General features: G+C 45.0%; 1 protein-coding gene across 1 annotated transcript in view; it reads right to left on the reverse strand.

Annotated features, from left to right (window-relative positions):
* Positions 1-15,875, reverse strand: part of LOC126203159 (glucose dehydrogenase [FAD, quinone]) — a 509,426-nt gene that overhangs the window by 70,996 nt on the left and 422,555 nt on the right. The window lies entirely within an intron of this gene.

The following is a 15,875-nucleotide window of genomic DNA, read 5'->3' on the forward strand; positions in this document are numbered from 1 at the left end:
ACACTTCCTGTTTCCTTAAATAACGTAACTATCCGGCGAACGGTCCGGACACTTGGATGATGTCGTCCAGGATACCGAGCAGCATACATAGCACAAGCCCGTTTGGAATTTTGGTCACAATAGCCATACATCAACACGATATCGACCTTTTCCGCGGTTGGTAAACGGTCCACTTTAACACGGGTAATGTATCACGAAGCAAATACTGTCCGCACTGGCGGAATGTTACGTGATACCACGTACTTATACGTTTGTGACTATTAGAGCGCCATCTATCACAAAGCGAAAAAAGTGGTCCAACTAAAACATACATATTTCTTTACGTACTACACGAATATGTAATAAAAAATGAGGGTTCCTATTTAAAAAAAACGCAGTTGATATCCGTTTGACCTATGGCAGCGCCATCTAGCTGGCCAACCATAGCGCCATCTGGTTTCCCCCTTCAAGCTAAACGAGTTTCTTCCTTTGTAGTTTTTTTCGTTTGATGCCTATTTCGTGAGATATTTGGCCCGGTCACTATCAATGGACCACCCTATATACACCGCAAGTCATGTTACAGTGTGTTATGTAGGGCATTTTCGATATGCCTAATTTCTATAATTTTCACGTTCTGGAAATTTCGCAAGACGTTTGTGAGACGAAATACCCGAACGCACACTTTCGGAATTTCAATAGTAAACCCCTCAAACCTCTCCACGACGCACAACACCTCTCTTGTAGTGTCCGTCATTGGGGGGTGTTTTATTTTATTTTTTAAAACATCTCCATAATGCTCTCGAGCCGTCAAACATGCTCATGATGAAACGTGCCGCTCTTCATTGGATCCTGTCTCTCACTTCTGTTACTGCACCCCGGTAAGCGTCCCTGACTCGAGAACAATAGTCGGCTGAACAAGTGTTTTGTCGGCCACTTCTTTCATGGACAAATTAAATTTGCATTATATTCTTCCTATGACACGCCCGGATAGCCTAACGTGTTAATGTGAGATTCGGGACTGGGAGGCACGCCAGATTGGGTCCGGCAGATTGACGATGAGGGCCGGTGTGCCGGCCAGACTGGATGTGGTTTTCTTCTTACGGTTTCCCACATCCCATTTTCTTAGGTGAATACCGCACTGATACCCAAGGTCGCCACAGTTACACGGTTCGCAAACATTTACAAAACTTAAGCTCTGTTTCACATTGCTAACACCACATGCTGGTAGTTAGCGTGCACATGTTCCGTTCCTGGTGGATCAGGGTTGTGACAGGAAGGACATCAGCCCAGCCCTTAAACTGCGCCCGAACCGGTCTCGGAAAGCCCAACGGTAGCGACCGGCCGCCGTGTCATCCTCAGCCCATAGGCGTCACTGGATGCGGATATGGAGAGGCATGCGGTCAGCACACCGCTCTCCCGGCCGTGTCAGTTTTCGTGACCGGAGCCTCTACTTGTCATTCAAGCAGCTTCTCAATTGGACCCCAAGGGCTGAGTGCATCCCGCTTGCCGACAGCACTCGGTAGGCCAGGACGGAGACCGATTCAAGTGCTAGACAAACCCGACAGCTCTTAACTTCGGTGATCTGACGGGAGCCGTTACTACTACTCCGGCAAGGCCGATGGCACCCCTCAAAGTAACCATCCAAACCCATTAAACTACCATGCCGATCCTGCACCAATACGGGACAAAGGCACAAGAAAAAGAAGATGAAGATTCTTCGTATTCACCATATCCTGGCATCTGCTTTCCCTACTCTTTCTTTTATATGGCTATTCACTTTAGAAAGCTCGGGATGATTCCTCCTACGTATTTTACCTTATCTACTGTTTCCAGTATGTTGTCACTAGTTTTCACGAAATTTCAACAACCAACTACAGAAGGAGAAATTCACGAAATTTCAACCACCAACTACTTTGGGGTAAATTGTCATCATAATGAAATAAGAGAAATCGGAGCTCGTACAGAAAGATTTAAGTGTTTATTTTTCTCCATCGCTGTTATGGAGTGGAACGGTAGAGAAGTTGTCTAAAGGTGGTTTCAAGAACCCTATGCCAGTCACTTAAGTGTGCATTGTAGAGCAATAATGATGTATAGCCGCACAGGTACACTGCACTTTTCCAGAACCCTCAAACCTAAATTACTCATCCAATCGTTCATATCGATTCTTCGTTCTGCTCTTAAACACATAAATGAAAACATTCCAGATGTTCAAATGAAACTATATGATTCCTGAGGAATTTTCATATCTTAAATTTCTATGATATATGTAGACTGTAGCGACGAATGAAAATTTGTACCACGGCCAGGTTTGAGTCGGCCGTTGTGGCCGAGCGGTTCTAGGCGCTTCACTCTGCTACGGTCGCACGTTCGAATCCTGCCTCGGGCATTGATGTTTGTGATGTCCTTAGGTATGTTATGTTTAAGTAGTTCTAAATTCTAGGGGACTGATGACCTCAGATGTTAACTCCCACAGTGCTCAGAGCCATTACTTTTTTTTGAAGCAGGATTGAAATCCAGGTCTTCTCTTGAATGTTCGAGTTTAGAGGGAATACCAAGAAGAGGACTGAGGCGTGAATGAGAATTTTATATACAAGAAACTATCAGCCTCGATTGCGGTAATGAAACCAACCTTTAACTAGGTTTCAGCCCAAACGTAGGTAAAGGTTGGTTTCATTACCGCAGTCGAACCTGATAGTTTCTTATAAATTAGATTATCACGATTGCTGACCGTGCTGCAATGTTGAAAGTACAAAAATGAGAATTTTGATTGAGGAAGGAGGAGTGCTAGAATAGTCAGTGTGGCTGTTCAAGGCCACTGTGCCAGGATGCCATAGTAGTCAGACCATCTGTCTACTGAAGAGGCCACTCGGTTTCGAATCCCAGACTTGGTACCAATTTTCATTCGTCTCTTCAGTCTGCATATACACTCCTGATAGTCACCATAGACCTTATAATCGGATACTACCAGCTTATTTCTGTGGGTCACAGGTGTCGTTTTGTAGTTATGCAAATTTAAAGAGCCGGCCGGGGTGGCCGAGCGGTTCTAGGCGCTACAGTCTAGAACCGCGCGACCGCTACGGTCGCAGGTTCGAATCCTGCCTCGGGCATTGATGTGTGTGATGTCCTTAGGTTAGTTAGGTTTAAGTAGTTCTAAGTTATAGGGGACTGATGACCTCAGCAGTTAAGTCCCATAGTGCTCAGAGCCAAAATTTAAAGAGAATTGACGTTAGTTACACAAGGTGGAATATTTTTCGAATATTTCTGATGTCCAATGGCGTTATTTTCCTGTAAACAACAGTGTCGTTAGCGAACAATCTGATACCGCTGATAATCCCGACTAATAAACTCTTTACGTATATTGAGAACATCGGCATCGGCTTATGCTTTATTATTATTCCTTTCGAACATTCAACATTGTAACCTGTGAAATTTTTTTGTATACAAATGATGAACTAAGACATTTTAATTATATTTTGAACGCCACTCTTGACAGTCACGGTTGCGTACGTGCTGATCACTTATTAAATCTTGACGACACAATGCGAAATTGAAGGTTCTCAGTGCTGTTAAATAGAACGGTGTGTTCTTTCCGTTATTCTCCAGACCAGGACCAGTTAATGTCAGACAGAACGCTGAGAATGATCGCACGAAGAAGAACTGATGAACCGTTATCACCGCTTTTGGGTTGCTATTAGCAACAGTCCACTTGCCGTTAAAGTTAATTTTATCAGTCCATTTTGAGTATGGCACATCATAACAATATTTGAGATGAAATTAATACACAACACCGTGTGAACATCAGAGCTCAATTAATGCCACCAAGGATTCTACTTGACATGATGCTATATATTATTCTGGTATTCTGATGACAGGCCATACTCGAAACACTTTAATACAACATGTTGAAAAGAAATCGGTCGGAAGTTTTGTGAAATGACTCTTCTAACAGTAGAAATAAATCCGATTAGGGTAACATTAGACGCATCACGTTTGCTGTACATGATTTCGACCATCATTCAAAGGCCCGTCAAATGTTTCTCTAAGCTATTTTTTTCAGACTTTTAGATAAATCATTTCACAAAATATTTGACAGCTTTTATTTCAATTTCTTTTTAAATTTTCAAATTTTGTTCAGAAAGTTTTATCTTATTGAAACATTTGCTGTCGCAGCGTCTTCTGTTCTCGAAATGTCTTGAATTTAGAATTTGACAGGAAGGAAACCATTTCGATAGTTAAATATCACACAAATGCCACTTGTCGTATACTGTGTAGCAATGGAGGTGACTCCCACCACTAGTGCGGCTTCCGGGCTGAAAATCGTAGAATGTTTGACACGTACTGTGAAGGTTGTGGACCGTCATCTGAGATTGGGCTGAAATTTGTGCAGTTTGGGCACGAATGCGAAAAGATAGACACGAAAAGATTCACTTCATTACGGTGTCTGCTGTAATCGAAATGCCCTAAATTTAGTACCTGATTTGAAGGAAGCGCTTTTGACTGTTAAATATCACCAACGTACCTTTCTCTGCTCGAAATGCTGTATCTAGGCCTTGCACAGGTGCACTTTTTGACACTTCATTTACATAGCTAGCAGCAGCTGTTTGTGATATACATGTTTTTCTTCTAATCAGTAATTAAGTTTTCCTTAATGACCCCGACTACTTTCAACACATTACTTTTTTTTTCAGAACTAGAATCCACTGCTATCCAATTTGTCCATTTGCCGCTCTTCGTTTGGTTATGAAAATCCGGTAAAGAAACCGTGGAGTCCACTTTTCCCTCCGGTGAAACATTTGATCAAAATTGCTGTTTTAACAGCAAGCTATCTCTCGCTATTAGCGACCTAAGACCAACGCGTGCTCACGTATTCACATAATGGTCGCTCAACTGCTGCGTGACATTGTCGGAAGCTGAACGTACGAGGAAGGTGGAGAAGCGGATGTTCAGTGTTTCACAGTATGTAGCGGTTGAAAGATGAAAACAGGTTAGAAAGTAAGGGGGGATGACGCCAAATCTATCGGGTTAGGAGGCAAATTTGTTGGTCACCATCGAGCTTCTACTACGAAATATTCGGGCATAAAAATGCTGCCACAAGCAAAGCAATTCGGACGCCGTGTTTTTAGCGGAAATGGCAAAAACTTGTTTTGTTTGTTGGGTAAAAACGCTTCACCGAGAGACCCACTTCAGGTGCAGACTCCAGTACCGGAGTGACAGCTGCTGACTCCGTGCCAATTGGCGGAATCTGAACTGCTGTTAATGCGGCTGCGTTCCTCGAATAGACGGAGAACTCTCTCCGACATAAAAATGTCTAAATTGGCGGAACGACTAAGTCGTTTGAGAGCGCACTGGAGAAGGGGCCGTTTCGCTTTCGTTTCGAGGCCTCTAATCGTTCCTCATTCTTTCAAGACAAGGATGGACTTGCTGTACAGGGACGCTGTGGAATGCACTTTGCACGTCGTGAATTTTGTTTGGTGTTGAGATATTTCCAAGTTGGCAAAACAACTGCTCGAGAAAGCAAGGGTGCGAGTTCTAGTGACCACACAGCACAATATTTTAATCTAACAAACCGTGTCATACATTGTAATTTTCAGAAGGAGAGGGACGGAGATTCATTTTCTTATAAAAAATACCTGAAATGCAGGGGAATCATGAAAACCATCGCATATCTATGTACCGGAAATGAAGGACTACCTTTGTGGGAGGAACAATTGGTAGATGCAGAGGACGCGAAAAAAAAGACGCTAAAATATTCTTTCGTTTCTTTTGTGAAGCGCATACACTGCCTAACAAAACAAGTGAAGTTCCCAGAAGCATTGGTTGGATGTCAGTGCGACCTTGTAACCGTACACATAACCGTACACGCCATCGAAAATGTGTTTAGAGTTGCAATTCTCTATAACTGGCAGAACGGCCTCCAGAGCGGATTCGTGTTGTTCGTACATACTGCTCTTAACAGGCCTGGTAGGGAATATAAGTGGCGTGAATAGCGTCAGGTGTTGCGTGGTCACTATGAACGACACAGCTGTGCGGCATACTCGTGAGAGAGAGCGTTATCAGCGCCTGACAGAGCTTGACAGGCGCCTATTGCGGGTCTCCTTTTGGCCGGCAGGTAGAATCGTACAGTACCTGGACTTATAAAAAAAATAGTTCAAATGGCTCTGAGCACTATGCGACTTAACATCTAAGGTCATCAGTCGCCTAGAACTAATTAAACCTAACTAACCTAAGGACATCACACACTATGCCCGAGGCCGGATTCGAACCTGCGAATGTAGCGGTCGATCGGTTCCAGACTGTAGCGCCTAGAACCGCACGGCCACTCCGGCCGGCTGGATTTATAGGATATTCAGATGTATCACCAGCTCGAGGTTGGACTGCGTGGAAAAGTGACAACAGGTATATTCGTTGTGACGTTTTCGGTCGACTGCGACAGACCGCCACAAAGAAGGAGCGCCGTATTACATCCATATCTGTACTTGCCATCCTAGAACAAGCAAAAGACTCCGTACAACAGTCTGTGACAGGCCACATCATTGGTCCGAGAACAACAGCAGGCTGACTGAGGAATCACCGAACCATGCCGTTTAAAATACAACACAAACGGCAGTGCTGTAACCGCGAAGCTTGGACTGCTGAGGGATGGCATCGCATTGTGTTCAGCGATGAATCACCGTTGTGCATTGCCCCGGACGACCATCATCAGCTAGTCCTTTGGAGACCTAAAGAGAGGTCCCATCCTTCCAATGTATGGGAGAGGTGCAGAGATCACAGTGTTGGGAGCCATCGGGTGTGACCTCCGGTTACGGTTGGCAGTGACCGAAGGAACTCTGACGACACAATGGTACGTGACAGACATCCCGTGTTACAGTATCTGGCGCCATTTTGCAACAGTATGATGATCCTTCGCACATGTCACATGTCTCTATGACAGAATGTATGATTCTGGAAATATACCCTTTGACTTTCAGAAAAATATCATCCACACAATTCCGAAGATTGCAAGAGCCGACAAGTGCGAAAATTATCGCACAGCTCATGCACCCAAGTTGCTGACAAGAATATTATACAGAAGAATGCAAAGGAAGATTGAGGATGTGCTAGACGACGATCAGTTTGGTTTTAGTAACGTTAAAGGCACCACAGTGGCAATTCTGTAGTTCCGATTGGTAACGGAAGCAAGACTAAAGAAACATCGAGACACGTTCATAGGATTTGTCGACCTGGAAAAGGTTTTAGACAACGTCAAATGGTGCAAGATGTTCGCAAGACCGAGAAAAACAGGGGTAGACTGTAGGGAAACACGGGTAATATACAATATCTACAAGAAACAGGAAAGAACAATAAGATTGGAAGAACAAGAACGAGGTGCTCGGATTAAAATGGGTGTAAGACTTTCGTCCCTGTTGTGCGTCGAGGAAGCAATGAAGAAAATAAAGGAAAGCTTGAAGAGTGGAATTAAAATTCAAGATGAAAAGATATTATTCGTTGGTGACGCAGCTACCCTCACTGAAAGTGAGGAAGACTGAGAGTAAATTGAAGAAAGACGAAACTAGCTGGAAGCAGAAGAAATGAGAATAGCGAGAAGCTTAACGTTGGGACTGGTGATCACGATGAAGTTTAGCAATTCTGCTACCTAGTCAGCAAAATAACCAATGACGGACGGAGCAAGAAGGACATAAACAGCAGACTAGTGCTGGCAAAATGGACATTCTTGGCAAAAGAGATTACTATTAATATCAAACACAGGCCGTAATTTGAGAAGAAAATTCGGAGAATGTACATTGGGATCGCTTTATTGTATGGTAGTGAAACACAGACTGTGGGAAACCGGAAAAGAAGCGAATCAAAGTAGTTGAGACGTGATGCTATGAAAGAATGTTGAAAATTAGGTGGATGATAGGGAAAGGAATGAGGGGATGCTCCGGTGTATCGGGCAGGAAAGAAATATTTGGAAAACACTGACAAGAAAAAGGGACTGGATTGTAGGACATCCGTTAAGACAAACGGAATAACTGGCATGAGGAATCGGTATAGGGTAAGAACCGTAGAGGAAAAGAGAGATTGGAGTACATCCAACAAATAACGACGTACGTTCCAAGTAGTGCTACTCTGAGTTTGGCATAGCAAGAAATTCGTGGCGAACGGCATCAAACCAGCCAGAACAAGGATGACTCCAGGAAAAAAAGTATTTCACAATTCCTACGAAAGACTTCTACAGAGGAGACCTAATAGTTAAAGTTTTGGTAAGCCTTGTCCAGAAATGTACCGCTTGGCGATAAAATAAGTCTGAAGATCGGATCATTTTGAAATTACCTGCTTCACGGTACGCACACGAATTGAGGAGATGGTTCTGTCGTTTGTCGTAATTTTCGTCCGACTTCATCAACGGCTGCGAGAAACTGGTACGTTCGCTAGTAGAACTGTTGACTGTGCTGCGCCACAGACGCACCGCACTCCTTGACTTTGAAGACTACGGTTTCATTACGGAGAAGAGAACCCGTGATGAGTACTCTAAACATAGTCCTCGCTATGGTCTCCTGTGGAGCACATGGGTGAGAGCTCATTGTGCGCGTACCGTGAAGCAAGAGATTTGCAAACTTATTATATCCAAGTGGTACATTTCCAGACATGAATTCCTTATCAAAACTTCCCTTATGATTCCACGGGGTTACTAAGTAAATCAATGGCCGCTTTTCTGTTCGACAAAAGTTGTGAAATTTTCGCAAAGATGTTTTTCCTGATATAGCTCATAACACGTCAGAAATTATCTGTATCATCAGTGAAATACTTATTGTGTATATTTTGTATATCCCTCCGCCACACACCGTCAGGTCGCTTTCGGAGTATGGATGTAGGTATGTTTTACTTATTTTGCTTTCCGGCAGATGGTTGAATCCATTTCCACTCGGCACCGTATTCCTCATTCAGTAATTTGTCCACGACTGTCATCCTTAGCTTTTGCTTGTCAACTTTAGCTTGCACTCTCCGTCTCCTCGTCTGTCGCACCTAGCATACCTTCCTCGTTCTGCACCACCAAGTTATCGCGGCTCCCCACGGAGGTATTCCCTGCGATCGTATAGCGAGTAACAAGCAGCGCTACTCTGAATTGTAACGCAACCACACCTGGTCACGTGACAATGTTAGTTCCAGTTGCAACCAGACATTCACATCGCGTTGCCAAGTAAGTTGTCGAGATAAATACAGTATTAATTCCCGAGGAAATCATGAGCTAGCTCCAAAACAATTCAAGCAGTTATTTTCTCTTCAGGATAATGACTGCCACAATTTGTGTCGTTAGCAGTATAAACACTGTCCGAAAATATAGTATCTTGACTGACGTGAGGTACCGCGTAGCGAAGGAAGCATTAATAAATAGCAGTATTACACCTACCAGCCTGACTTCGTCATTCCCATAAACTACAAGTAACAGAAGGTTATGGGCGGATGTTTCTGTCGAAACACCTGGCCTTTTATGCCACGTACTTCGAACCTCGCAAACTCATTCTCGAAGGTACTTCTCGTTGACACAGAATCATGAAAGTCGGCAAGAAACACGGTTTCAAAGTTCAAGTAAAGGAAGAATACCGAAAATTAATAATTTTGGTTTGATGCGGCGCACGACGAATTTCACTCCTGTGGCAAACTTTTCATCTCAGAGCAGCAATTGAAACCTACGAAGGGAGTTATTTGCTGCACATATTCCAATCTATGTCTTTCTCTACCTCTTCTACCCTCTAAAGCTCCCTTTAGCACCATAGAAGTTATTTCTTGATGTCTTAACAGATATCCTCTTATTTTGTCATTTCTGTTTATCAGTGTTTTCCATATAATCCTTCCCGCGCCGATTCTGTGGGGAACCTCCTCATTCCCTACTTGATCACTCCCCTTAATTTTTAACAGTCTTCTGTAGCATCACATCTCAAATGCTTCAAGGCCCTTCTTTTCATATTTCCCCAAAGACCATGTTTAACTACTATACACTGCTGTGCTCCAAACGTACATTCTCAGAAATTTATTCCTCAAATTAAGGCCTAAGTAGACGTCTTTGGACAGAACTGCCACTTTCTGCCAGTGCTAGTCTGCTCTTTATGTGCTTCCTGTGTCATGGGTCATGTTGTTGTCTAGGTAGTAGAATTCCTTAACTTCATCTGATCGTCGAACATGATGTTAAGTTTCTCGATGTTCCCATTTCTGCTACTTCTCATTACCTTCGTCGTTCTTCGATTTGCTGTCAATCCATATTCTGTACTTATTAGAAGCTCATTCCATTCAGCAGATCATGTAATTCTTCTTCACTTTCACACAGGATAGCAATGTCATCAGCGAATCGTATCACTGATTTCCTTTCACCTTGAATTTTAATTCCAACCCTGAATCTTTCTTTTATTCATTGTTTCTTCGATGTACAGATTGAACAGTAGGGGCGAAAGGCTACATCCTTGTCTTACACCCTTTAATCCTAGCACTTGTTCTTCGTCATCCTCTCGTATTTTTCCCTCTCGGCTCTTGTACATATTGTATATTACCCATCTGTCCCTACAGCTTACCCCTATTTTTCTCAGAATTTCGAATACCTTGCGCCATTTTACATTTTCGATTGCTTTTTCCAGATCGACAAATTCTACGAACGCCTCTTGATTTTTATTTACTTTTGCTTTCATTATCAACCGCAATGTCAGAATTGCCTCTCTGGTGCCTTTACCTTTCCTAAAGCCAAACTGATCGTCAGTTCTCGCACTTACCAGCTCTTGCAGTCTTTGGAATAGTGTGAATGATGTTTTTCTGAAAGTCAGATGGTATGTCGCCAGACTCATACATTCTCCTCACCAACCTGAATAATCGGTTTATTGCCACTGAAACTTCTCCTTAAAAAGTTATGAATTACTGTACTGGTAAACTTCTACGTTATTTGATACAGAGACAGATGAGTAAAACTGAACGTACTGAGACATTTCTCTCCTTACTTACTCTGATCAATAAACTGACACACAATATTTTTAGCGCAACGCAATCTGACTTTCAATAATCCCTACAAAATAATAACCTATACCTTTCATGAATCACTTACCTCACAAAAATCTTCGTTACTCGAACTACTGCAATACAGCGAGTGCCAATACTGCCAGCTAAATAAAAGATTCTAACTACGGAAGGCACTAACTACTGATAGCCATAGTTAGTAAATGAAAGATTTTGATAGAGAACAAACAATGTATTTACCTTAATAATGTTCAAAATTCATCATATATATATATATATATATATATATATATATATATATATATATATATATATATATATATATCAGTTCATGATATCCAGTATTACAAATTTCCTCTTTCTGACGGACACACGTCCATATTGTCCGCTATCAAAACTGTGGCATCTCTGTCCCCACATCCACCACTGCTGGCGACTCGACTCTAACTGCGCTACGCTACGCGTTGTTCACATCCAACTACCCAACATTGCAATAGCGAATATTCCAACAATGCCAAACAGCCACAGACTGCACACAGCACAGCCAATGATTTTCATACAGAGCGCTAGGTAACAATACCAACATAAAAACCTAAACAGCGTACTTACACCACTTTCCTCGAGATGTTAGAAATTCTGATGTCATCTATCCCTTCTCCTATCTTAAATTCGGATCTAATACTGGGTCCCTTATCTCTTCTAAGTCGATTACTGCTCCTTCTTCTATCACATCAGACAAATCTTCTCCATCATAAAGCCTTCATGTACTCTTTCCATGCGCTCGAGCAGCGGAGGCGTGCGCATCACTGGTGCAGCGCGCTACCTGTGTTTGGGCAGAAGAGGAGTTGCGAAGCCGTGCACGGACTGTGGCGTGACACAAAGCGAATTGTCGTGCTTCGTTATTAAGACACAGCAAAACTGTCGCGTCTTTCGCGTCACATTATGGGCAGAAACGGCCAGAAGAAGAAATCAGACACAGAGAAGAAGCAACCCACAAGGAAGCGCGACGAACGTCATGCACCTGTCCCCCATCTGTCGTGGGGAGCGATGTATGATATCATAGCCAACCGCTGCAGGGAAGAAGTAGGCGTAGAGTCTCTTGACAGACTCCATCGTCCAGCTGCAGGCAGCGAGCTTGGCCGACCACCGCGCACTGAAGAGAGCTGTAGCCGCCCACATAGTTGATCCACATACTGTGGAAAAGAAGATCGCGTCGAAACAGCGTGAGCAGGAAACTATCAAAAGTTTCCTGCCGTTATGTAGACAGGAGGGACACCAGCAGCAGTCGACCAATGGAGTAAACGCCCAGAGGATGACCCCTACGTCGGGTTAAAACCGGTTGGCGGTATAATAATAATACAGGCGATTAAGACTGTTTGTGAATAATTGATGGACCCTAAGCCCCAGTGCTTTAGGTGCCAAGCTGAAGGTCGTGTGGCTAAATACCGCCGCGATGCGTGAAGTGCGCAGGCGCGATCCATACCCGCGCCTTTAACAGGCGACGAGATGAGGCGCCAACTTGTGCTGGCTGCGGAGGCCACATGTGACAAACTGGCGTGGGTGCCCGGTCTTTACCAGCGACGGCTACGCTGAAGACAAGGCGCAAACCGAGGAGAAACGACGGAGTCGTAAGAGCCCACAAAGCTTCCACTGCCCGCAGGCGGCCGGAATACCGCGCCAGTGAGAGTGGCCCGGAGGAGTGGCCGCCGGCGGTAGCACAGCAGGCACCGCAAGTGCAGGAGATGCGCTCCGTGCTGGCGGCCGCGGCGGAGGAGGCGATTGCGGCCTTCAGAGGCGCCTTGGACGCAGATAGAGCAGCTTTTAAGGCCACCCCTTCTGCAGAGACCGAGGAGGCGTGCAGCCAACTGCGGCAATTGCGCTCGCAGCTGGCGCACGTCTGTGCGGGCGTCACAGGTGAAGAGAAGACACCTGCCGCCGCTCCCCTTATGGAGCAGCCGGCAGGAAAACACAGAGCGACGGACACGCCGAAGAAGAAAACGGGTGCCGCCGCAAGAACGCCCAAGGCCATCGATTCCGAGCAGTGCTCGGACGAGTGGGCTACCAGAGCGAACAGGACGCTCAAGGATATCGGCTACGTCGTCCGATACGCAGAGAAGACTCAACCGCGGCCCTCACCGAGCCTGTCAGCGCAGCCAACGAGTGAGGAGTGGTGCCGCTACGCGACCACACATGTCCGAGCGCTTGGCTTCGACGCTCGCACACTAGACATCGATTGGCGACTAGGGTCTTCCCCCGCGCCAAGTCACCAGTGAGACAGCGCGACAGGGGGCTCTCACAGACCAAACCGTAGTACAGCTCATCTCTTATGAGGAACATATGGCCTGACATGGTATCCGCTTGCATGATACCCACTTCTAACATAACCCATCCTTGCATGACCTGTCGCAGTCAGCAAGATTCTGCTACTGCTCTTACAACTCAGCCTAACTATTGCAGAGATTTTCTTCCACTGGCGCTTGCACTGGCACTTTTTTCCCCTCTGCCCTTGAAACCGCTACCCTTCCTCCAACTTTCGACCAAATCTGTCTCCAGATGAGCGCGTATTAATGGTTAACCTTAACCATACGTACGCAAACATCGCAGTACCCACATCCTGCGAGGCCTCACTTCAACCTTTATGCAGAGATTGTAGTAAACGTTTTGTGTTGGCCATCATGCCGGTGTGGGCGTGGAGGGGCTCCATCTCCGAAGAAAACTGCATATTATCCTGTAACCTTTACCTCTACTCCTTCCCCTACAACAGCATTCCAGCCCTCATGACTTTAAGATTTTCGTCTCCCTTTGCGTACTGTGTAACCCTTTCAATATCCTCAGACACTTTCTCTGTCTCTTCATCTTCATCTTGTAACTATCGTTGTCGGTTTTCGTTTGCTGTCGATTCTGATAAGAGCAGCACTATCACTGAACTGTTCATAGTAGCACACTATCTGCCCTGTCTTCCTATTCATAACGAATGCTACTCCCGTTGTACCATTTTCTGCTGCTGCTGTTGATATTACCCTACACTCATCGGACCAGAAATCCTTGTCTTCTTTCCACTTCACTTCACTGACCCCTACTATATCTAGATTGAGCATTTGCATTTCCGTTTTCAGATTTTCTAGTTTCCCTACCACACCCCGACTCGTAGAACGTTATCCTTCCGTTTAATATTCAATCTTTTTCCCATGGTCACCTACGCCTTAGCATTGTACTCCCGCATTACATCAGTGTTTACTTCTTTTGCGGACTAATAATTGTAGCTATTAGGAACAGCAAGTGCTAGGTAGGTTAGTACCTCCAACTACATGTGGAGACAGCAAGCCATTAGTACTTATCTTCCCCTGACGAGCAGGCTTGGTGTTGAAATGTGGAAACGTGGACGCAAAACTAGTAGTCTACACCGACAGGCGCAGTCCACTGATAGACGTGCAGTTACAAACACGCAGAAACATCAGTTCGTGACAGGTTTGTAGGAAGCTATTAACTGCAGAGAAAAAGCAACTAACACAGCGAAGTGGGTGAACAATAAGACACAATGATTAAGGACTGATACTCCTTATGTGTGGTTCCTTAATATATACAAACTTCAGTGTGTTGGCTCATTTCCGTCTGTGTCGAACAGTCTTCCAACAAACACATCACAAATGTTACGGCCTGATGTTTTCTGCATTGCCGTAATTGCACCTGTGTGTGGACTACGCCTGGCAGTACAAACTTGCCATTTTGCGACACATATCATGTGGGCATATCTCAAGTCGGAGGCGCACGATAAAGCGCGCCGCAGTTACTTAGAAAACGAGTTTCTCCACCTGGAGGACACCAGAGTGCCGACCTCGGGTGAGTCCTCCAGGCGTTTCGTCGCGGGTTCGCCTCCTGACAACGTCGCGTACCCCAGACGTGCTTGCGCAGTGCACGCCCTGTACTGCATCCGCGTCGCATTTGACTGCTGCTCCCTTCAGCAAAAAAATGGTTCAAATGGCTCTGAGCACTATGGGACTTAACTTCTGAGGTCATTTGTCCCCTAGAACTACTTAAACCTAACTGACCTAAGGACACCACACACATCCATGCCCGAGGCAGGATTCGAACCAGCGACCGTAGCGGTCGCGCGGTTCCAGACTGTAGCGCCTAGAACCGCTCGACCACCCCGGCTGGCCTCCCTTCAGCAATCTGCATGACTGCACACGGTTGGAGATGCATATCTTCGATCTCCATTCTTGTCTTCGCATGCTTCGATGCGCAGTCAAAATAACTCGATGTTCAATATCTACGCATACACTGAGATGGCGCAGTGGTAAGACACTGGAATCACACTCACGGGGCTGGCTGCTCGAATCCCCATCCGCTCATACAGATTTAGGTCTTCCGAGGTCTCTTGAAGAAATACAGCAACCAGCCACTAATATAGCTTCATTTCATCTGCATCTACATTATACTCCGCAAGCAATCTAATCGTGTGTGGCGTAGGGTAGTTTTCGTACCACTATCTGATCTCCCCAACCCTGTTCCACTCACGAATAGTGTGTTGGAAGAATGATTATCGGTAAGCCTCTGTATTTCTCGATTTTCTCCTCGTGGTCAACACGCAAGATGTATGTTGGAGGGGGGGTAGTAATATGTTGTCCGACTCCTCCTGAAAAGTGATGTTCCGAAATCTCAATAGTAAATCTCTCCGTGATTCACAAAGCATCTCCTCCTCTCTGCCAGTGGAGTTTGTTTAGCATCTGCGTAACGCTCTCTCCCCAGCTAAACGATCCCGTGATGAAACGCGCCGCTCTTAATTGGATCTCCTCTGTCCTACTTGATAGGGATCCCAGATAGATGAACAATACTCGAGAATCGGGTGAACAAGATCCTTATAAGCCACTTCTTTCGTGGATGAGTTACATTTCTTTAAGATTTTTCCGATGAAT

The sequence above is a fragment of the Schistocerca nitens genome, chromosome 9 (assembly GCF_023898315.1).
Source record: "Schistocerca nitens isolate TAMUIC-IGC-003100 chromosome 9, iqSchNite1.1, whole genome shotgun sequence".
Classification (NCBI taxonomy): domain Eukaryota; kingdom Metazoa; phylum Arthropoda; class Insecta; order Orthoptera; family Acrididae; genus Schistocerca; species Schistocerca nitens.